Raw genomic sequence first — 23,644 nt, forward strand, 5'->3', positions numbered from 1 at the left:
GAGGTGAGTGAGGGGGTGGGGGAGTGTGGGGAGGGAGGTGAGTGAGGGGGTGTGGGGAGGGAGGTGAGTGAGGGGGTGGGGGGAGATGTGAGTGCCTCTTCTGCTGGTTATCTGTTGTGTGTGTGTGAGTGACGTTGCCAGGAATATAAAGGTTTCTTTCCCCGCGTCTGGTCCAGTCTCTCCCTCTCCCTCTCCCTGTCGCTTTGTCTTTTTGTCTGTGTAGCTTTAGCCTGCCTGCAGTGGATTGTCAGACTGTGAGAGGGAGCTAACTCCACTCTGAGAGCAGCAGCAGGAGGAGGAGCCTTTGCTTTTTCTCCACTTCGACTGTCAGGATCTTTATTTTCACGAGGTGAGTGAGGAGGCATTGCTGCATTAACCGTTCTGTGAGTTCAGCCGCTGAATACCATATATCTGTTAGAAATGTGCGTGAAATGTTATGTGCTGTTCTACAAAAAGTGGGAGCAGTGCAAATTGCAGTTTGGCAATGACTGTCTGGGCGAAGTGTGTGTGTAATGATCCCGGGTAGCCTGCAATCTCCGGCAGGGCACAAATGCTTCATGTATTTTGCATTTCAATCGTAGAAGCAAGACGATGTGGTTTTAGACCTGCACTTTGTTTTGCGCCGAGAGCAAGCGGAGGCTTTCTCTTAAGCCTTGCTTGCACTGATCGAGCACAAAGCAGTACTTCTGTAATATATATCTTTTTCTTTGTTACTCTGCTGGAGAGGAGCACTTTGCATCTTTCCTCTCTCAGGGCGTGCTCTCCCACTTCAGTCACAGTCCTTTTGATGACTGCTGTTGGTTTTGTGATTGAATATTGAGGTAACACCTAAACCTTAGCTTGGCACCAATTAATGTTTCTGAGGTTGCTACATGCTACGCGGGGGGAGGGGAGCAGCTGCACAAAATAGTAAATTAAAGGCAAGGAAACGGCATATGAAGAGTTTGAAAATGAAATGCAACAGTGTGTGAGTGCTGTGCAGAGATTTTGTTCTCACATGATGCGAAGAGTAGCAAACGTTCAACTCTTTTCGCAAGGACACCCCAGAGCATTGGCACTCCTCCCACTGAAACTAGACATTCCCCATCCAAATACATGGTCAAGATGTCTCTCTGAATGTAGGTGAAACTTTCTGTGCCAAGGTTGGTCTCTTTCTGGGATGAAACTTTGTTTTGGCACAGGCATGGTGTATTTTAAAAATCATTACAGTACTGGCATTAATCATTGAAGCAAGTCTGGTTTGATCTAAGGTATTAAGGAAATTCTGGGATTGTCAGGGACTGTTAAATACTGATTATTGTTATTTACAATACAACACAAGTGTCAAAAAGTTTTAGTTCTGGCAACCAGTTGAATACAAATAACAAGCAACTAGTCCTGAGCTCAGCTACGAATGAGAAACAATTTTTCTTTGTAGTTTTCTGAATATTTGTGTAGCTCTCAAAAATGACTTTTTATTAAGTTTCCGTGTTCATTTTCTGCTACTGTTCTCGTTCAACTTTCAGTCTGTTTCTTTGCATTAGTATCCTGGAACACAGTTGAAATTGTAAATATTGCCAGATGAACATTTAATGTAGTCAAAGCTTTCTCAGCTGGTTCTTAGAGTCAGTTAAATGCTATTTATTGCAGGACCTGATCAAAAAAGTTATCAGATGATAGAACAAATGGAAATATTGATTTTTCCAATATGTACTTGTAATCCAAAGACTAATTATAGATCATAGAATCCTGACAGTGCAGAAAGAGGCCACTCAGCCCATCGAGTGTGCACTGATTCTCCAAAGAGCATCTGACCCCCAACCAACTCTTCTCACCCCCAACCCATACCCGTAACTCTGCATGGGATTTTTACCCATGGCTAATCTACCTAATTTGCACATTCCTGTTCCCTACTGGCAATTTGGCATGTCCAGTCCACCTAACTTGCGTGTCTTTGGAGGAAACTGGAGCACCTGGCAGAAATCCATGCACACTTTCAATTCTTCTAAGAGCTTGTTGAGTTTGCAATGTGTTTTTTAGCATAGATTTTATCATGTAGAGAACAGTCTTGGGTACCAAAACTCAGAAAATATATTTTTCATTAAGAAATCTTTATGCATGTACACAGTTACTGAAGCAGTTCAGTTCTGTACAGTCTTTGCTTATTGAGAGCAAACATGCATTGGGGTTTGACTTTATGTATAGGCATTTCTTAATTATGCAAGGTACTGCTAATATGTGCGTGAGGCACCTGGAGGGCCCGATAACTGAATGGACCTTCATTAACTTCGGCAAGAAGACCTCAGATAGTGGTCTTTTCCCACTGTGCCTTGGCAGCAGTTACCTCAAGCTTTAGTGTGGCCTTCAGTAGATAGTCTTGGACCTTGGAATGTGACAGTTGGCAACACTCAGTCGAGGTCAACTCCTTGCTCTGGAAGACCAACAAGTTTTGGGCACACCAAAGAACGTCCTTCACCGAGTTGATGGCCCTCCAGGCACAGTCAATGGTTGTCTCAGTGTGCGTCCCAGGCAACAGCCTATAGAACACAAAGTCCTGCTTCACGGGGCTGCTTGGGATGAACCTTGACTAATACCACTGTGTCTCTCTCCAGACTTCTTTGGCAAAGGCACATTCCAGAAGGAGATGTGTGACAGTCTCAACCCCTCCCACAGCTGCTTCAAGGGCAGTGTAGGTAGTGCAGAGAGTCCAGGTGTACATTAAGGTTCTGACAGGTAGTGCCCTTCTCACCACTAACAAACTGACGCCTTGAATGCTTGTTAGAAAGGTCTGGTGATGAAGCATTTTGCCAAATATATTGATGAAGGAAATGGTGCAGTGCAGATATGTTAGCCCTCTCAGTTTAACACCAGCCTTGGTGAAGTTACTGGAATGCTGCCGTCATGATGACTGATGACTGAGTACAGGATGACTGAGTACATAGATGACGATGAGATAGCCAAAAACGGTTAGTGAAGAGTAGATCGTGTAGCACTAATCCTGGATCTTTTGAAGAGGTCATCATTTTGGTGGATGGGGTAACACCTATGAATATAATCTGTGCTAGAATTTATCAGGCATGTTTTTCACTGGAGATTGTTGCTGGAACTAGAAGCAAGGAACTAGAGGAATGAGAGGTACCTCTTTGGCAGGAGTTAGTAGTTTGTCAGGATGGCCAGGAGCAAGCTAGTATTATTCCCCAGTGACCTGTACTGAAGCATCAGATGGGTGAAGCATGAGGTGGGTGAAGAAGTAGAATTGAAATTTAGCATTAGATTTTATTGTCATGTGTGCTCAAGTATAGGAATACAAGAATTCGGTGAAAACTGTGCAAAGTCAAAATAGTTGCATATCCAAGCTTTCTGAGTTAGGAGACCCATTAAATTGTGTTGACAGGAGCAGAAAGTTGCAAAGGAACATAGCTATGATAATTTGTTCGGAAAAGACTGTGCTGGTGAAGTTCAATGTGGGGAATGTAAGATTTAATCCATACTTTGGATCCAGTAAACACAAGTCAGAATATTTCCTAGAGGGAAGTAGACTAGGAGATGTGGAGGAGGAAAGGGATTTGGTAACTAACTCTGTGAATCACAGTAGACTATTGGATTAGTCTAAAAATACTGGACAGTAGTGGGCACAAATATTGGACAGGTTCGCAAATATTGGACCCAAGTTCGCAAATATTGGACAAGTTCGCAAATATAGTCCTGGTTCACAAATAAGAGACAGGTTCACAAATACTGGTCAGGTACACAGAATCATCAAAAAAGGTCGAACATTGCTCTTTATCTTAATGGGTTACAATGGTTTGGAAGCTATGTTGCAATTAAATTGACCTTGGAGATTTCACTTGGTGTACTGTATTCGTAATTGGTTGCTGTACCTCAGGAGGGATATTTAAGCCTTAAGAGTGCATGCACCATAGACTCAGCAGAATGTTACTAAACTGAAGGGGTTAGTAACATTTCAGTATTGTAGAATTCAGTACTGTAAATCCTGAGAAGGGGCAATTCAAAACAAAGGGCACAAATTAAAATGTAGATCCAGCTCATATTGGAGTGAAATTGAGGAAGCATTTGTCATGCACAGTAGAGAAGGAAGTGACAATTCTCTCCCCAGAAGAAACAAACTTCTGGGTTAATTTAACATTTCAATTATAAATTTTAAAATTTATAAGGGATAAATTCAAGGGATAAGTAGCAAAAATTAAAAAGCTGGAGTTGAAGTACAGATTAACTATGTTTTTTTTAAAAAAAGGCTTGAAGTGGCTTTTTCCTGCTGCTATCTTTCTCCATCCACAACGACAAATCATGTCCTGAACCCTACTTTGCCAACATGAAGTTGGTATGGGAGTATGTAAAACAATGAGAGCTTATTCACTATTGACCATCATTTGTATAGATTCATTTTCTAACTATGAATTGATTAACAAAATATTTCAGTAGGCTGCAGCAATGGAGATTTCTGTATTGGACTTTCATTTCCATTCCTTACCTTCTATACTTCAAGATATATAATGTACCAAATTTCATAGAGCACTACTCCCAAGTAAGGGGCAATGATCTCTTGATTCTGGTTGAAATTGCTATAGCTTTGATGGTTATTTTAACTGTTTTGTTTATTTTGGCATCAGGCTTTTGTTCAATACTGAATGTACCAAATCACCAACAGAATGGGACATTTTTACTGAGGTTTAATAAGTAAATAAATACATAAGGACACTGTGATCTAGTGATTTTTGCACCTCATTTACCACTCTCTTACACTTGGCATAAAGTTAAAGAAAGAAAGTTCTCATAACAGCATCAGTGATATCTGACTTCGTTGTCTCTAATACTGAAAATTCACCCTTATTAAGTCATTTACAAATTTACTAATCATTGCTTATGGGTACTACTTGGCTAAAACAAATTACAGACATTGTTAATTGATTCATCCACTCACCCATGTAATTTATGTTATGTATCTGTGGTAATTGTATTTCACTGACATGAAAACTAAATATTTGATGTTCAGTACATTGTAAAATGTGGGACTGGACATATTGCACATAAAACGTTTTAAACATGCAACAATATAGAGAAAACCTTTGTACTATTGGAAAACAAAGCTTAAGAGATCTTTGTTATTTGGTACCAATTGTGAGATTAATTCTTGTCTTGTGATCCAGCTGCCTATTTGCTAAATAATGTTCAATTGTGCTGAAGTCAAGGTTATCCCTTGTTGGGGAAGGCTGCTTGTTTCTGCTTAAGCATCACTTTATTGCGTGAAACTTTTGCTATCTCGGAACTTGGAATCATTAATGTTTGTAAGGCGAGAGGTAATGAATCTCTATGGTATTTGTTACTGTTGACTACTCCATCTTGCTTCAATACAGAATTGATGGGCTGAAATATGTGTAATATGACTCTATGATTTATTGCATCTAATTCACCTTTGTGATGCCGCTCCTGCATGGTTTGATCCCTATCTGTCAATTGTATAGAACTCATCTTTTAAAGTGATTTCTTCTCCCATCTAATGTGGCCACTTTAAGAGCACCTCATAGGCTATATTTATCCTTTCCAGGCTTTATCTACAGTTGATATTCATTAATGTGGGTTTGGTTGCTACCTGTGTGCTGATGACACTCATCCTTACATCTCCATGAGCTTATACAAATCCATACCATCAATTTATGGTCATATTCCTAAATGGTAGATGAATTAGACCTATGCAACACCATATTGCCAATACAAAACTATCCTACTTGATCCTGTCAATAATCCTAGCCTCCAATTCAAACTCCTTATTGAGCAGTTCATTTTTGCTAAACTCAGGTCCTTATCTGGCTGAGCTGGGGGGTCCTTTTTTTTTTATCCAAACAGATCAATTTCCAGTTCTGCCATATTGCAAATCATAGTCCCTCCACTGATGAAATTCATATTTCTTACTATATTCTTACTGATTTTCCAAGCATGCTGTATTTAAATCCAGTCTCAACCAAAACTGTCTTGACTAGGATAAATAGGCAAAGTCTTTTCCCTGAGGTTGGGGAGTCCAGAACTAGAGAGCATAGGTTTAGGGTGAGAGGGGAAAGATATAAAAGAGACCTAAGGGGCAACTTTTTCATGCAGAGGGTGGTACGTGTATGGAATGAGCTGCCAGAGGATGTAGTGGAGGCTGGTACAATTGCAACATTTAAGAGACATTTGGATAGGTATATGAATAGGAAGGGTTTGGAGGGATATGGGCTGGGTGCTGGCAGATGGGACTAGATTGGGTTGGGATATCTGGTCGGCATGGACGGGTTGGACCGAAGGGTCTGTTTCCATGCTGTACATCTCTATGACTGTTGGCTGCTCAAGAGTTCAGTGATTCCACCTGTCTTCTCACATTCAGCAACCCCTGCACCTTAGACAAAGGGAAGCCAAGAAGGAAAGAAACATCTTGAGAGGCAGGGACAAAAAAAACCAGAAACAAAGAAATAAGGAAATGTCACGAGACCCCAGGGGCTATACAAAACAGCAGATTACTGTTCAACTGAGTGTCTAGGAAATAATATATTTGCCACTTTACTGTATTTTCTTCTGTTTGCTGACTAATGCAGCATTTCTGTAGCTGTAGACTAACAAAGATCTTCTGTAATAAGATGGTTAGCACTGCTGCCTCACAGCGCCAGAGACCTGGGTTCAATTCCCGCCTCAGGTGACTGTCTGTGTGGAGTTTGCACGTTCTCCCCGTGTCTGCGTAGGTTTCCTCCGGGTGCTCCGGTTTCCTCCCACAGTCCAAAGATGTGCAGGTCAGGTGAATTGGCCATACTAAAATTGCCTGTAGTGTTAGGTAAAGGGTAAATGTAAATGTAGGAGTAGGGGTATGAATGGGTTGCACTTCAGTGGGTCGGTGTGGACTTGTTGGGCCGAAGGGCCTGTTTCCACACTGTAATGTAATCTAATCTAAAAGCAAAAACAGGAAAACAAAAGAAAATATCATTTAAAAAAAAAGTGGACGGCACGGTGGCACAGTGGTTAGCACTGCTGCCTCACAGCGCCGGAGACCCGGGTTCAATTCCCGCCTCAGGCGACTGACTGTGTGGAGTTTGCACGTTCTCCCAGTGTCTGTGTGGGTTTCCTCCGGGTGCTCCGGTTTCCTCCCACAGTCCAAAGATGTGCAGGTCAGGTGAATTGGCCATGCTAAATTGCCCATAATGTTAGGTAAGTGGTAAATGTAGGGGTATGGGTGGGTTGCGCTTCGGTGGGTCGGTGTGGACTTGTTGGGCTGAAGGGCCTGTTTCCACACTGTAATGTAATCTAATCTAAATCTAAAATCTAATCTAAAAGAGCACTGTTTTCTTTTGGGTATCTAATGCTTTCTTTCAGCTGTTTGGACGGGGCGGGGGAATGGTGCCTGGAAACTGCATTGCACTCAGATTCAGGAGCTATGCTAGCAGTGACAAAACCACACCACAAATACAGTTCAGAAGGAATGTATACAATTGGTGACATTTTCCGCCTGCTCTTGAGAGAATCTAGTGGAGGGGGCAGTTGCTGGGAATGGGCAGCCACCCGGAATTTCAGTGCTCAGCTAGGAAGAGCACTCCTGCTGTTCAGATTCCGGCAAGTAAAATATTTTTGGTGGCACTTTCCTGTTGGCCCATTAAGGACCTCTGCTTTGCTTTTAGATCTTAAGTATAGTGCTCTAATGAGTTTGTAATGGGCATTAAGAGAAGCCTTGGGCCTACACTATATTCGGACAATTGCCCTCATCAGCCATTGTTGGAATCAACCTATTTGGCATGTGATGGGCTACCACTAAGGTTTGAGTGTGTGCACACCACGATCTATTCAGGTCTTCACTGTCCATTTTAAAGGCTGGGCATTTTTATATCTTCACAGAGAAAAATAGAAAATCGTTGGCCTATTTTTGTGCGCACGTATCTTTATGTTCTCTCTCTTCCTTTGGTTTTCTTTTTGTTCCATCATTTTTCTTCATTCCTGTTTTTCTCTCTCTCTCTCACACACAGTTTTCCTTTTTGTTAATTCACATCCCTATTCATGACAATCCTAATCTTTTTCCACTTGTTCTCTCTTTCAGTCCTTATCTCCTGTTTTGTCTTCATTTTCTGTTATTATCTCACACTGTTCAGTTTTCACCTTCCTCTTGGCCTTTGTTTAAACTCTGCTTTTTGATCTCTTTCTCAACGTTTCCGACTCTCGTTTGTCACTGGTATTTCTTGCCTTTTTTCTCTTTGTCACGCTTTTTCCTGTATCCATTCGCAGTTCTTTTTCAATCCTTTTTCTTCCAACTCCTACTTCATGTACCTTTTGCTCCACCTCAGTGTTTGTTTAAATTTCTGTCTGCTTTTCTCTCTTTTGTGTTTTTCATCTCTGCATTCTCTCTGTTCTCTTTGATTCCTTTTTACCATATACTTTCTTTCTCTCAACCTCCATATTTCTCTTTCTTTCCTCCTTGTTTTCTACGCTCTAACGTAAACTATCGTTCTATATTTCTCTGATCCTAATTTGGTGTTTTTGTTTTGGTTTCCCAGCTTTTCTGAGACATTTGGGCTGGATTTGCTCTTCGCTGTAACTGATGCAAATCAAAAACCAATTTAGTACTCGAGTTGCTTGTCCCTTGTGGAAAGATTTTACGCTCATATTGAGCTGGATTACTGGAGCACGATACAGGCTACAGTTATGCATTGCATTGTCAGCCTCCAGTACAAGTGCTTTGTGGAATGTTTTGCTCTCGCTGTTGGCAGTGGTCAGATTTGTGAGACATCAATCTTTGTAACAGTGCATTTGGACTTGTCAGTGACTCCAATGGTAATTATGTAATCCTTTTAACTGGGTAAATCATCCCAAAGTGATCCATAGAAACATCAAACAACAGAAAAAAAGCATGGAGCCACAAAAGGAGACATTGAGGTTGGTGTCTAATAGCTTGGTTAAAGAGGTAGATTTTAAGGAGCAGCTTGAAGGAAGGAAATGGAGGCAGTGAGGTTTAGGGAGGGTATTCTAGAGCTGAATGTCTAGCCATTTCATTGTATTGTTCCCAGTGGTGGAGTAATTATATTCAGCGATGCTCAAGGGGCCAGAGTTAGATGAGTACAGACATCTTGAAGAATCGGGATCCTGTCAGGGATTCAAAAGACAGGGAATAGGTGAAAGGTTTGAAATCAGAGTAATTTGTTCCAGTCAGAGTCATAGAGTCAAACAGCACGGAACCAGACTCTTCAGTCCAACCAGTCCATGCCAACCATGTTCCCAACTGAACAAGCCCCACCAGCCTGCGCTGATTCCATGTCCCTCCAAATCTTTCCTATTCATGTACTTCTAAATGTAAGTCTACCTCCATCCACCACTTCATCTGGAAGTTCATTCCACACACAAACCACTTTGTGTAAAAGAAGTTGCCTTTATGCCCTTTTTAAATCTTTCTCCTCTCACCTTAAAAATACACCATCTAGTCTTGAAATCCTCCATCCTAGGGAGAAGTCACCTGCCTTTCACCTTATCTGTACTCATAATGGCTTTATAAATCTCAATAAGGTCACCTCTCAAAGTGTGATGATCCAGTGAAAAAGGTCCCAGCCTATCCAACCTCCTCATGAATAATACAGTGAAGTAGGCACAATTGAGTATATTTTGAATATGTTGCAATTGGTGGGCTCAATACAGAAAATTGAGCCTGACAGTGATCTAATGACCCTAATGTTTGTTGTAGGGTCATAAAGACTACATGGGCGGCACGGTGGCACAGTGGTTAGCACTGCTGCCTCGCAGCGCCAGAGATCCGGGTTCAATTCCCGCCTCAGGCGACTGACTGTGTGGAGTTTGCACGTTCTCCCCGTGTCTGCGTGGGTTTCCTCCGGGTGCTCCGGTTTCCTCCCACAGTCCAAAGATGTGCAGGTCAGGTGAATTGGCCATGCTAAATTGCCCGTAGTGTTGGGTAAGGGGTAAATGTAGGGGTATGGGTGGGTTACGCTTCGGCGGGTCGGTGTGGACTTGTTGGGCCGAAGGGCCTGTTTCCACACTGTAAAGTAATCTAATCTAAAAAAGTCATACCCCTCCCTGGGCCCTGAATTCAAGTAAGCATCTTTAAATCTGTGTTACAGAATTGTCTGAGTTCAAAACTGAATTATGGGCTCATCTCCATCTACTAGTTTAATCATTAATTTTACAGACGTTTTTGGGTAAAGCAAATGTTACCTTTTCCCCTCAGATTGTGACACAAGATCGAGTGTCTGGTTTAGGTATGTAAGGTTATAAAGCACCTAGAGTGCTGGGAACGCATCCAAAATTCTCTGACAAAACAGCAGACCGACCGACTGGTGATTTATAGCATTTCTGCAGATACTGGAGCAGTCTGGAATTGCATTTGCCGGGTGGCATGATGGCACAGTGGTTAGCACTGCTGCCTCACAAGTGCCAGAGACCCGGGTTCAATTCCCGCCTCAGGCAACTGTCTGTGTTGAGTTTGTACATTCTCCCCGTGTCTGCGTGGGTTTCCTCCGGGTGCTCCGGTTTCTCCCCACAGTCCAAAAATGTGCAGGTTAGGTGAATTGGCTGTGCTAAATTGCCCGTAGTGTTAGGTGTAGGGGTAAATGTAGGGGAAAGGGTCTGATGGGTTCCTCTTCAGAGGGTCGGTGTGGACTTGTTGGGCCGAAGGGCCTGTTTCCACACTGTAAGTAATCTAATCTAATCAGAAATATTATCTCAAGGCTTTTCACAAAAAGGATGAGGCATGAACCCAGAAGTAAAAGTTTCTTTTTAAATATAGTCATTCTATGACTCTATATGGGCATCTCTGTCACATCAATGCCAAGATCACTGGCAAGCCCAGCTTTTGTTGTCCATTCTTAATTGTCCTTGCAGAGGTCATGGTGAGTCGCCATTTTGAATCGCTGCAGTCTTTCTAGTCTTGATTCATCCTACAGAAAAGAGCGGCACTGAAAGAACAGCAGTGTAGTTCCACATCTGGATGGTGTGTGACTTGGGGGGAAATCGCATGTGATGATTTGTTCCGTGCTGCTTTTGTCCTTCGATGTGGTGGAGGTCATGGGTTTGGGAAGTACTGTCGCAGGAGGAGCCTTGGTGTTTACTGCAGTGCAATTATTAGATGTTTCATACTGCTCATCAGAAGTGGTAGGGTGAACGGAATGCATAAGGTAGTGGATGTGGTGCTGATTGAGCAGCTGCCTTGTTCTGGATTGTGTCAAATTTTTTGAGTATTGTTGGAGCTGCTGTCATCCTGCCAAGTAGGGAGTATTTCATTAAAATTCCTGATTTTAGCTTTTTAGATGGAAGATATAGGAACGTGGGAGTAGGGGAAGTCCACTCTCTCTCTGATTGAACAATCCTTTTTGTCCCCATCATCTTCATAACCCTGTACAGCACAGGCAAATGGAAATATATCAATGTTAAACATACTCAAAAACTGAGACTCCACAGCCTCCTGTAGTGGAGAATTCCAAAGATTCAAAACCCTCTGAATAAAATTTCTTCTCAACATGAACTTGTGTAGCATCTCATTTGTTTTTAAAGTTGTGTTCCTGGCTCTGGACTCCCCAACCAGGGGAAGCATTACCTGAATCTATCCTGTCTCTCCCTTTTGTAGGTTTCCCTTAAGCATTTTGTGGGTTTCAGTTAGATGACCTCTCATTCTTCAAAACTGTCGACAATACAGGCCTAGTTTGTTCAATCTCTCTTTTTAAGGGACAATGTCAGTATCCCAGGAACCAGTCTGATGAGCCATCACTGAACCAGCTTTGGGTTGTCATCACATGAGAGGTTCATTGCTCTCGTATCCACAATATTATTATGGTTGATCCAGTTCAGTTCCTGGTCAATGCTAACCCCAAGGATGTTGGTGGTTTGAGACTGAGCGACAGCTGTGGAGATTACAGGATGATTTGACAGAGTTGTTCAAAATGAAGAAGGGAGTGGACACAAAAGAGAGAAGGGACATAAATATAAAATTAGAGATTTTGGACGTAGCAGAAATGTTTTGAGATCGGGTCTATAAGGCTGTGGAATAACTGTTGGATTAAGAAGATGAACAGATGCATGTTTGTACTTAAGAATGGGTGGCTAAGTGTTTGAAAGAAGATGAAGGGATATAGGAAAGGTTTGGAAATTTTGGATTCAGGCTTTCATTTGTGTGGAGAGTAGGCATGAGCAACATTCACTCAAATTTACTTTTAGTGTTTGTGGTAGATTTATTTAAGTGCATGGTTCCTTCAAAGTTTTGTGTGGTTACACATCTGAAAGGACCAACTTTCCTGTGGGTGAGGAATATAAGAATCACTGGAGCACCATCATAAACTCCAAACGATTTAATTCCATGGAGTAACTTTCACATAATTCCATATGATCCTGGCAGAAAGATAATACAGTATTTCTGAAATTGTTGCATTCCGTCAGTACTGCATTGAAATATAAAGCAGATCATATGCTTAAACTCTGGAGTGGTACTTAGAATTTATGTAAATTAGGACCCAATATCACTGAGCCTCACTTATAGTGTGAGAATTCAAATAGAAATGATTTACATTTCTGTAGCACTTTTAGTACTGTTAAATATCCACAATGTGCTTAAAAGAAATGTATTCAAAGAAAATTCAACATTGAGCCACTCAGGATATATTCGGGACAGGTGGCCAAAAATGCAGTTAAAGGAGTAGGTTTTAAGGAGGATCTTAAAGCAGGAGAGAGGGAGAGATTCATCAGAATTGTCCTGGAGTGACAAATATCAGTTACAAATTGGAGAGGTTCAGGCTGTCTTCTTTGGAGAAGAGCAGCTTGAGAGGAGACTTGATAGATAAATTGCAACGAGTCAAATTTAAGTAACTCAAAACTCTAATTTTGACAAAGTTGTCAGTTGCTCCCAGTCTGATGCCTGTGATAAGGAAAAGATACCTCTGGTACCTATGAATTAGCTGACCTTGTTGACAACCAACTGGATTGGAGTTACGCTGTGCTAGAGAGTGAAATCACGGTCAAGGTTGTACCATTTGGCTCCAAATAACGTTATTAATCCATATGAAACCGGACTGGTTCATGCTGTTTTACTAGATTGCTCTTTAATATTTGTAGATGAAAACATACAATGGTGTACAGTGAAGGTAGGACTGTATCATTGCTGTGTTCTGCACCGACCTGGATGGCACTTAAAAGTTGCTGAAGAGATGCTCCTGGATTTTGTACTGCAGCACAAAAACACAAGAAACATGGATGACACAGCGACTTGTCTGAAGACAGCATGCAAAGCAGAATAAGATTCTGTTTTCCTGCTAACTCCTAACCTTTTTTAATGCCTTTTACTAGACAAGGTCAGGTGATGTTAAGGCGTAGTTCATATACCCACAGCATCAATGTATCTTTTGGTTTTCTTTTTGACATAGAGCACACTTGAAGGCTATTCAAGCCATGCAGGGGCTTTCCTGTGATCTCAAAGTTCCGTTCCTCATGGAATTTTGGGAAGTTAGGGAGGAAGTTCCTGGATTTTGATCCCGTAACATTGAAGGGACAGTAATATATTTCCAAGTCAGGACAGTGAGTGGGTTGGAAGAGAACTTGTGAGTGGGCGATGTCCCCATGTATCTGCTACCTTTGCCCTTGTGATTGTTAGAGGTCATGGGTTTGGAAGGTGCTACCTGAGGACTCTTAGGTGAATTTCTGCAGAAACACATACATTGTACACACCCCTGCTACTGTGTGTTGGTAGTGAAGAGAATGAATGTTGAAGGTGCTAGATGGGGTGCCCATTAAGTGGACTGCTTTGTTCTGGATAGTGTTAAGCTTTATGAGTGTTCTTGGAGCTGCACCCAACCAGACAAGTGGGTAACATTTCATCACACTCCTTACTTGTACCTTGTTGATGGGGGACAGACTTAGGGGAGTCAGGAAGTGAGATACCCGCTGCAGTATTGCTAGCCTCTGACCTTCTGTTGTGGGTATATGATTGGTTCAGTTCAGTTTCTGGGTAATGGTAACCCACAGGATGTTGGTAGTATGGGATTCAGCAATGGTATTACGACACAGTGGTGAACCCTTCTGTTAATTAAACCAAATATCGCCTTGTAATCTGTTAAAATATGAATGACAGAGAACTCCCAAATTCCTCTATTTAAAGAAAATAATACCAATTTATTCTTTAACTCTAAAAGTGAACATTAAATAACAATTATTCACAACTCTAAGGGCCCCCTTTCTCTTAACTGTTTATTATCTGCCTCCAACACTATGACAGTATACAGTTCCAATAAAACACTAACTAAAATTACATCAACTTAATTTCAAAACCATACAGCGGCTGTTGTCTTTGGTGTCTTTCTTCTTTCGGCTAAAGATCTCCCTGGGTCGTCGTCTTTCTTTTACCGCGAATATGTTTCGTATGAAAAGGTACCTTTGATAGAGAGTGTTTCAATATCTTGGGTCTTTCTCAATCTCAGTTACTCTGTCTGATTTTTAAAATGCCTGTCTTTTTTTATACCCCCAACATCGGATCGTCTCATTGGTTTGAGGTTGACAAAACAATAAATTCAAACTTGGTTGGGTTTTAGTGTCCTGAGGCATAATTTAAACTGGTTAAATTCGAATTGTTGTCAAAACAGAAACCAACTCAGGTATCCATTTCACAGCCAAATGTTACACATTTTCAATTTTCCAATACAATCTGAGTCTGCTAGCTACTCATATACACAGGTGCTTGTAATCTCTCAGTGCAGAACAGCATTCACCATCTCTTAAGAGGTACAGTACATGCCTTCAAATTTATAACAAATGGTAATGCCATTGACTGTCAAGGGGCGATGGTTGAATTCTCTCTTGAAGGTGGTTATTGATTGGCACTTTCATGGTGTGAATATTATTTGTCACTTGCCAGCACAATCCAAGATGGAGTATACATCTTGCTGCATTTGGATGTGGACTGCTAATTGTGCAATCATCAGCAAACATTTCCACTTCTGACCTTATGATGGAGGAGCAATCATTGAAGCAAACTATTGATGTTTTGAGATCTCGGAACAGAGGTAGGCCATTCGTTCACCCCGAGTTTTCTTTCCCTTTATATTGTAAATGATCTACATATTTATCCACCTATGAGCCATGTCCCTTAATATTCCTGATCAATAAAAACTTATTGATTTAAATTTTGATAATTTAGTTGACCCACAGCATTCACAACGTTCTGTCTGATTGAGTTTCAGATTTGAGCCACACCTTGTGTAAATAAGTACTTCTTGATTTCACTATTGAATTACTTAACTCATATTACAACTCCAGGAGTCTACAATTTAGGAACACTCATAACGTGTCAACATGATCCCATCCAGGGATGTGATTTTAAATATCCGACATTTGAACATTTCCTGTATTAATGAATAACTACTTTATGTTGCATTGTGTTCCGACTTAGGTGCAAATAGACTTGCGGATGAACTCCAGAATGAAACCCATTTGTAACCTGTGGACCTATGTATTTTGATCTCTTGCGCTCATGGAAGTGGTTTCTCAGTCTCTACCCTGTTGAATCGATTTATTATTTTGAAGTTTCCTAATCGAAGGGCTCATGCTCGAAACGTCGATTCTCCTGCTCCTTGGATGCTGCCTGACCTGCTGCGCTTTTCCAGCAACACATTTTCAGCTCTAATCTAAGAACATGACTACCATAAATATTTTTTTCTCTTTTCTGGGTGTTATTGCAATCCAGTTACAAACACCACTTTTTAAAAATTTACTTTGTGTTTTCTCCTACTCCTGGGTAATTGGCTTTCCCTGGTGACCTGGTACCTTCCAACATTGCTGGGAATTACAAGGTATATTGTTACTTACTGTTTTTTTTGATGGTTGCAGTCTTTCATGCTGTTACAACTGTCATAGGTCTTTGGTGAATATTCTCAAGGGCGTTACGCCACCAGTCACTCCTTTAATTTGACCTTGCATTTTGTGAAATTGTTTGTGTAATGTGATCTTGCAACTCCTGAATTTGCTTGAGTTTTGCAACCATGCTTCCCTTTCAGCAGTCAGTCCTGTAATGTGACATTACAATCCCTATAATTAGTACTATAATGTGACCTTGTAACCCCAGCAGTCAGTCTTGTAATATGACCTTGTACTCCCCTGCAATCATTGCTGTAGTGTAGCATTGCATCCCTGGAGTCAGGCCTTCATGTAATCACACACTCCTGCTGTCAGTCTGTAATGTGACCTTGCACCCTTGTAGTCAGAGTCATAAAGACGTACAGCACGGAAACAAACCTTTTGGTCTGACTCGTCCATGCCAACCAGATATCCTAAATTTATCTAGTCCCATTTGCCAGCACTTGGCCCATGTCCCTTCCTATTCATATATCCATCCAGATATCTTTTAAATGTTGTAATTGTAGCAACCTCCACAATTTATCTGGCAGCTCATTCCATACATGCACCACCCTGTGCGTGAAACGGTTGCCCCTTAGGCGCCTTTTATATCTTCCCCCTCTCACCTTAAACCTATGCCCTCTAGTTCTGGACTCCCTCACCCCAGGGAACAGATCTTGTCTATTTCCCCTATCCAGACACCTCATGATTTTATAAACCTCTATAAAGATCACCCCAACGCTCCAGGAAAACAGCTCTAGCCTGTTCAGCCTCTCCCCATAGCTCAAACCTTCCAACCCTAGCAACATCCTTGTAAATCTTTTCTGAACCCTTTCTAGTTTCATAATGTCCTTTCTATAACCAGGGGACCAGAGTTGCACAAAATATTCCAAAAGTCAGTTCTGTAGTACAGCATTGCAACCCTTGCAGTCAGTCTTGTGACATTTTAACCCTGGTAGTCTGTCCTGTAATGTGATTTCACATTCGTGCAGTCAGTCTTGTAATGTAACATTGAGACCCCAAAACAGGACCTAATAGGCAATCTGTCCTTTGAGTCAACTAGTTCCTGCTTGGGGAAGGAAGATAGAAGATAGTTGGCATTTCTATCTGGATTTCTATGTTAGAAAGTTAGCTCATGGAGATGAGCTTTGGGAAGGGAGAAGATGGTAGAAAACCATTTTAGTATTAGTTTACATGGTTCCCAAGGTAACCCTGAAATTCTAGACAAAGATCAGGTGCAGCCCTGTGAGAGGCAGAGAGCAGGAGATAGAGGCAGCCAGTCCTAGCCCTGAAGCAGAGAGAGAATGTTGGTTTTATTGTTCGTTGTGCAGACTGTGGCTGTGAGCTAATGCTCAGGTGGAAGGGACAGAATCTGTGAGGATTCTGGAATTAGAAGTTAACCAACTGGCAAAGGAAAAAGGAAGTAGGCCATTGGGGATAGAGAATTAATTTGGACAGGATCTGGGAAAATAAAATGTAAAGTTAAGGGATGGTGTAAAATATAATGGTGGCGTGTGATTGTTAGTCATTTTAAAGGTCCTATAGGGAATCTTTCCTCCGTTTAAAGTATAAAATTCCTATTAACGAGTGTTACTTTTGATTTGTTTGTTGTAGTAAAAGTCTTAAAACTTGAACTCTTGTTCTGTGATCCTTTAAGTCATTGGAAATTCAAATATATTGTTGTGGTTCTGTTCGCCGAGCTGGGAATTTGTGTTGCAGATGTTTCATCCCCTGTCTAGGTGACATTCTCGGTGCTTGGGAGCCTCCTGTGAAGCGCTTCTGTGATCTTTCCTCAGGCATTTATAGTGATTACTATAGTGATCACTATAAATGCCGGAGGAAACATCACAGAAGCGCTTCACAGGAGGCTCCCAAGCACTGAGAATGTCACCTAGACAGGGGACGAAACGTCTGCAACACAAATTCCCAGCTCGGCGAACAGAACCACAACAACGAGCACCACAACATCTTCTCACAAACTTTGAATTCAAATATATTTTTTAAAGTTATTGGTATTTCAGGGATCGTACAATGATCAATGAATGTTGAACACAATAACAAAAAAAAACATTTTAACATGTATTTCATTTACAATGACTTCTAACATCAGTTTTTGAATAATTCCAGAATAAATCTGAAGCCTGATTCACTATCAGCAGCTTTGGGCACTGCATTTATAATTTATTTAGGCCAACAATGTAAAGCTGCTCACTTTCTGTTAACAGTTCACTTTGAACATGGCAATGCATGTTGTCTGTACATTTGCTGGATCTGTGAACAGGGCTGAGGAATGTGTAAGGATCAGAGAGGAATGGCATTTTGGGTTGATTCCTTTATGATGATGATTGCCGGCAGTTTCTATGGTAACGGAGGTTGGTTGCATTCTCTTGCTCCTGAGATGATGCACGGTTTTAAAAGTTAAGATATGCCTCACAGCTTTTGTCCTGTCCTCTTGGAAATAAAATCCCAAATGAAGCAGTTTAGTCTCATGGGTGATTTCTTTCACCTTTTTTTTTGTTGTGTGTCCCTTTCCGATTACTTTGGGAACAACAGATTAGAGATGATTTAGAATAGATGTGCACTACTGGGGAGGTGGACCGACTCTGTCTCTGAGCTGCAGCTTCAGACCTCCACCCTCAGACTCCATGGCTGGGTTCATAACGCAGTCAAACAAGGGTGACTATCGACCTGTAAAAGTCCTTCTAGTACATATCAATGGCAGATAAGAACAGAGCAGAGTATTTCCTGGTCAGCAGTATGTTGGAAACAAACTTGGAGCCTCTGTCATCACTATCCATAGCTCCAGACTACTACATGCATGTAAAAGAATATGTTGCCAAGCAACCACAGACTCCCTGAAGTGAACTGCAACACACCACCACAGCTCAGAGGGTGGGTGGCCACTTAACTGTTTATATATTTACGTCCAGCTGCCAATAGGGAGTATGGTTAGACATTTTCTTACGTAACCACTTCAGACTCCCTTCCTTAGAGCCCGGCTCCACTCCATTCCCTGGTTGCACTACTTTATTCGTCTTCTTGCCTGTTGTATTTGAATTTCATGATGACCATCTGACCAGAAGACTGCATCACTTAGGCTGTCTATTTCCACCTCGATGAGGTTGGTTGCAGTACCCTGCCACAGCTCATCTGCTGTTGCACCCCCCCATCCCCACCTTTATGACCACAGATTGACTATTCTGACTGCACCCTTAGCTGCATGTCTTCCACATCCTATCCTCTTTAAGGTAAACCTGAGGTCACCTGTGCCGCCCGTGTACTGAATCATTCCCAAACCCATTCATCCCTTTGCTTTCTGACCAAATTGGCTTCCAGTTAAGCAATGCCCTGATTTTAGAATTATAGAATTCCTATGTGCCACAAGAAGTCATTTGCCCATCGAGGCTACACCCACCATCCATATAGCATCCATACCAACCCCTCTGTAACCTGGCATTTACCATGACTAATCAACCTAACTTGTATATCCTTGGACACTACAGGACAATTTAGTCTGGCCAGTTCACCTAACCTGCACATCTTTGGCCTGTGGGTGGAAAGTGGAGCAGACACGGTGATTTTGCAGACTCCCACAGACAGTCTCCTGAGGTTGGAATCGAACCCGAGTGCCTGATGCTGTGAGGTAGTTATGCTAACTCTGCCACCGTGCTGGCCGTAAAAAAAAAACAACCTGCTTAGACATGTTGTAGCATACATCTGGAGGAGGTGGAACTTGAACCCAGACCTCTTAGTCAAGAGGTACCAACATTACCACTGCACTATTAGATCTTATTTTCCAACTTGTCAACCTTGTTTTCAAATCCCTCAATGGCATCATCCTTCCCTCCCTCTGTAACCACTGCAGCCCTAGAGTCATCTAACATATCCACACTCCTCTAATTCTGGACTCTTATCATTGCTTATGTTGGCCAACCATTGCAACGGACGTCCAAACCAGTGTTACCAATTTGATTGCATTATAGTTCACGTGATGTGTCAGAAGGCACAGTTCATGCTGTGCTCAAATGGATAATTATGCAGATGTTACTTTGTGTTGTACATACAGTGCTTTCAATTAAGTAACTTGCTATGCTTGTCTTTGTTGCATTGTACAAGACAGTAGTTATCAACAGTTTTTTATTCTGTTCAAAATTTGTGCCATTTTGTCTCTTAGATACATTTAAAATGTAACTTTATAATACATAAATTTTGTGTGGTGTCCAAAAGGCATCTAATACCTCTTGATTTGCTAAAGTAATTTGCAATGAACTCCTGTAAACCTAGAGCCTTCAAAGATTTGATAAAATCTTCTAAAGAAGAGTCTTGATGGACTTGAAATGTTAACTCTGTTTCCCTCCGTCCACACACACTGCCAGAGCTGCTGAGTTTCTCCAGCACTTTTTGGTTTTAGTTTATATCTCCAGCATCTGCAATATTTTGCTTTTACATCATTGGATTAGGGTTTGGTAACTCTATAAAGCATGCCACAATTTAAAAAAAAACTTTTCATGGGGAGCGTTGTGGGCAAGGCCATGATTTATACATAAACTCCAATTGTCCATGACCCAGTGGTATAAGTTTGAACTCCAAATGATGTAGGTACTCTCACAGTCCTGACAGGGACAAGGATCCTGACAAAGATAGACAGCTGAGAATGGAAATGGAACTTGAGTGTGGCTTAGTGTCTAGGGTTATACATGACTGTTTGGGGGTAAGAGGGTGTGCTGAAGTGTACCTGACGGGGAGTCTCAGTTTTCAAGCAGGTAGGCAAGAGAGGAATTTGGTGGATAATGAAGGAAGGAATTAATATCCAGAAAAGTATAAGCCCTAATTGTCATCAGAATTTTGGCTGCTGTGCAGCTGTAATTCTGCTGTGTTGGAATACACAGATTATGGACCAGTAGAAAATATAACTATAAAGCACTAATGGAATAATGGTCTTTATGTCTAGATTATAAATAAAAGTGAGTAGAAGGCATGATTCAGCTGCACAACGCCTTGCTTATAAACCTTACTGGGCGTACTATGAATTGTTCTCGGTATCAGATCTTAACCAAGAATATATTGACCTTGGGAGAGAGTGTGGTGGTGGTTTGTCACAGTGCCAACTAGATCCCAAGAATTATGCTATTGGGTGCAAATAAATAAATTTAGTCTGTGTTGCCAACCTGTTTTTTTTCTGATCCACCTGTTCAGAAATATTACACACTGCTGGAGCAGGTGGGACATGAACCTGGGCCTCCAGGTCTAGGGGTAGGTACATTACCAATGCACCCAAAGAGGGCTCATGGTCACTGTACCATTGAGAGCTAATGATATTATCACTGTATCAGAGCAAACGATTTGATGGTTTAAAAGATCTCCAACTCCATCTTAACTAGTATCACTTGAGGCATGAAAGCTTCTATAAAGCCTAAGAGCTTAATTTTGGCCCAGACATTAATATGTCTGTTATTGAAATATTTGAACATAATAATCATCTGTAATAAATGTCTGACTGATTCTTCAATACCACAATATCATGTCTAGTTTATTATTTTACAAGAGATAACGGAAGTGTTGTCACATCGTGTAAAATATCTTCTGGGGGCAAAATCTCAAATCAAGCTGTACTCCCCAGGACTTGATACTGAAGATATTAAGGGAAGAGACAGGATGGTTTGGAAAAAGTTATATTGGCTTGTTGTAGAATCTAGGACTGGGGGCAATGCCTGATAATTAGAGCCAAACCCTTCAGCAATGAGCAAGCTAACACTGTCTAATTCAAAGGGCTCTAGCGATTTGGAACTAACTCAGTTCTGCAAACTGCAGTTGGCTCAAATTCAGTTGTTAATTTTAAAACTCAGGTAATCAGATTTTCGTCAACCAAAGGTACGAGTGACAGAAGTAGTTATATGGAATTAGGTTGCACATTGTTCAGGATTTCATTGAATGGCCGAATAGTCTTGAGGAGCTAAATGGCTTACCTTTGTTCCTATACTTTATCGTGCATTTCAATTTTAATCACTCTTTTGATATGCACTTGCTGTTTGAGCAAAGTTCTGAAAGGAAGTTCTCCTGTGAAAGAAAAGAACTCCTATTGTATTGGTAACCAAAAGATGAAGGCAAAAATCACTTTCCAACTAGATTTTACTCCCTGTGTCGTAAAGGTGAAATCTAGCAGGACCTTAGTTTAGATCACAGAGTAAACTTCTACCAGACTACATAAGCACATTAGAAAATAAATGCAGAGGTAGGTCTCTTGAGTCTGCTCCGCCATTCAATAAGATCGTGGCTGGTGTTAAGTGCACCACTTTCCTATGTGCTACCCATAACCTTTGACTGCCTTGATGATTAAAAAATATCTAACTCCTCTGTGAATATATTCAATGTCGCATCCTCCATTGCTCTGTGTAAAAGACCATTCCAATGATTAATGACCATCTGAGAGGAATCTCCCCATTATTCACATCTTAAAGAGGAGAGCCTGTATTTTGAAGTTGTGGCTTCCTACTTCTAGATTCCTCCATATGAAGAAATATTCTCTCAGCATCCACCCTGTCAAGCTCCATGGTGTTTTGATAAGATCATCTCAATAAGATCATCTCTTATACTCCTCTCTTAGGATGGCACGGTGGCTCAGTGGTTAGCACTGCTGCCTCGCAGCCCGAGGGTCCCAGTTTCAATTCCAGCCTTGGGGCGAATGTCTGTGCAGAGTTTGCACTGCGTCAGGGTGGGTTTGCTTCAGTTTCCTCCCGCAGGCCAGGTGAATTGGCCATGCTAAATTGGCCATAATGCTAGGTGCATTAGAGGGAAATGGGTTACTCTTCAGAGGGGTGGTGTGGACTGGTTGGGCCGAAGGACCTGTTTCCACACTGTAGGGAATCCAGTCTAAACTGCAACTAGTATAGCTCCAACCTGCTCAACCTGTCTTTGTCAGACAATTCTTTCATCGCAGGAATCTCACTAGTGCTTCCAATACAAGTACATCCATGTTAAATAAGATGACCAAAGCTGCACACAGTACTGTACTCCAGGACCTGTACCATTATAAGAAGACCTCCTGATCTTCCTTCACCAAATAAGGATTTGACTGTTAGAATCTGAGTCGAAGAGTGTGTCGCTGGAAAAGCACAGCAGATCAGGCAGCATCTGAGGACCAGGAGAGTCGACATTTCGGGCATATCAGAAATCTGAGCTTGATTGTTATTAAATACTTTGAAAACTTTTAAATTCAAAATAGCTATGTTCGATGAACTCACTCTGCTGTTCAGGACTGGCATACTCCATGTTGCATGCTAGTTTATCTTTGGACCAGCTTTCATCTGTGTTGACATGAATTACCCTTCAAATGCACTCATCGTCAGGATAATTATTAAGAACGACAATATAAACCACTTTACCAGTTTCCCAATTCTTAACAATAATGTTAATTCGAGAACCCTTACTGTTGCTTCTTCTAATATTTTCTAACTTGGCTCAGACCAGGAATCAGTCTTTTAAGTCTGGGTGTCTGAATCATCCATTATGTTTATTGTTTCATGCTGTGTCTCATTATTTATTTTGTTGTTTTGGAATTCATAAGTTTCATTGAGTTTTTGTGAAAGTAAAATCTATGCAAAGGCCTTAACAGTACGCACTTTACAGGTACTGACATTAATACCTACAGACGAAAGTGGGTACTGCAAATGCTGGAGGTTAGAGTCAAGATTAGAGTAGTGCTGGAAAAGCACAGCAGGCCAGGCAGTATACGAGGAGCAGGAGAATCAACGTTTCGGGCAAAAGCCCTTCGTCAGGAATGAGGAATTAATACCTGCAAACAACTCTTCCAGCAAGAAAGTGT

At 41.4% G+C, this 23,644-nt stretch overlaps 1 protein-coding gene across 2 annotated transcripts in view; it reads left to right on the plus strand.

Annotated features, from left to right (window-relative positions):
• Nucleotides 1-174: 174 nt before the first annotated feature.
• The window catches only part of elovl5 (ELOVL fatty acid elongase 5), a 99,784-nt gene continuing 76,314 nt past the window's right edge, over nt 175-23,644 (plus strand). The window contains exon 1 of one of the 2 annotated variants that reach the window (XM_043679614.1): nt 175-349. The gene's annotated coding sequence lies outside the window, so the exon portion shown is untranslated. Of the gene's footprint in view, nt 384-23,644 lie in introns of both variants that reach the window. The other variant, XM_043679605.1, reaches the window with a different exon arrangement.

This window comes from Chiloscyllium plagiosum, chromosome 3 (assembly GCF_004010195.1).
Source record: "Chiloscyllium plagiosum isolate BGI_BamShark_2017 chromosome 3, ASM401019v2, whole genome shotgun sequence".
NCBI classification, from domain to species: domain Eukaryota; kingdom Metazoa; phylum Chordata; class Chondrichthyes; order Orectolobiformes; family Hemiscylliidae; genus Chiloscyllium; species Chiloscyllium plagiosum.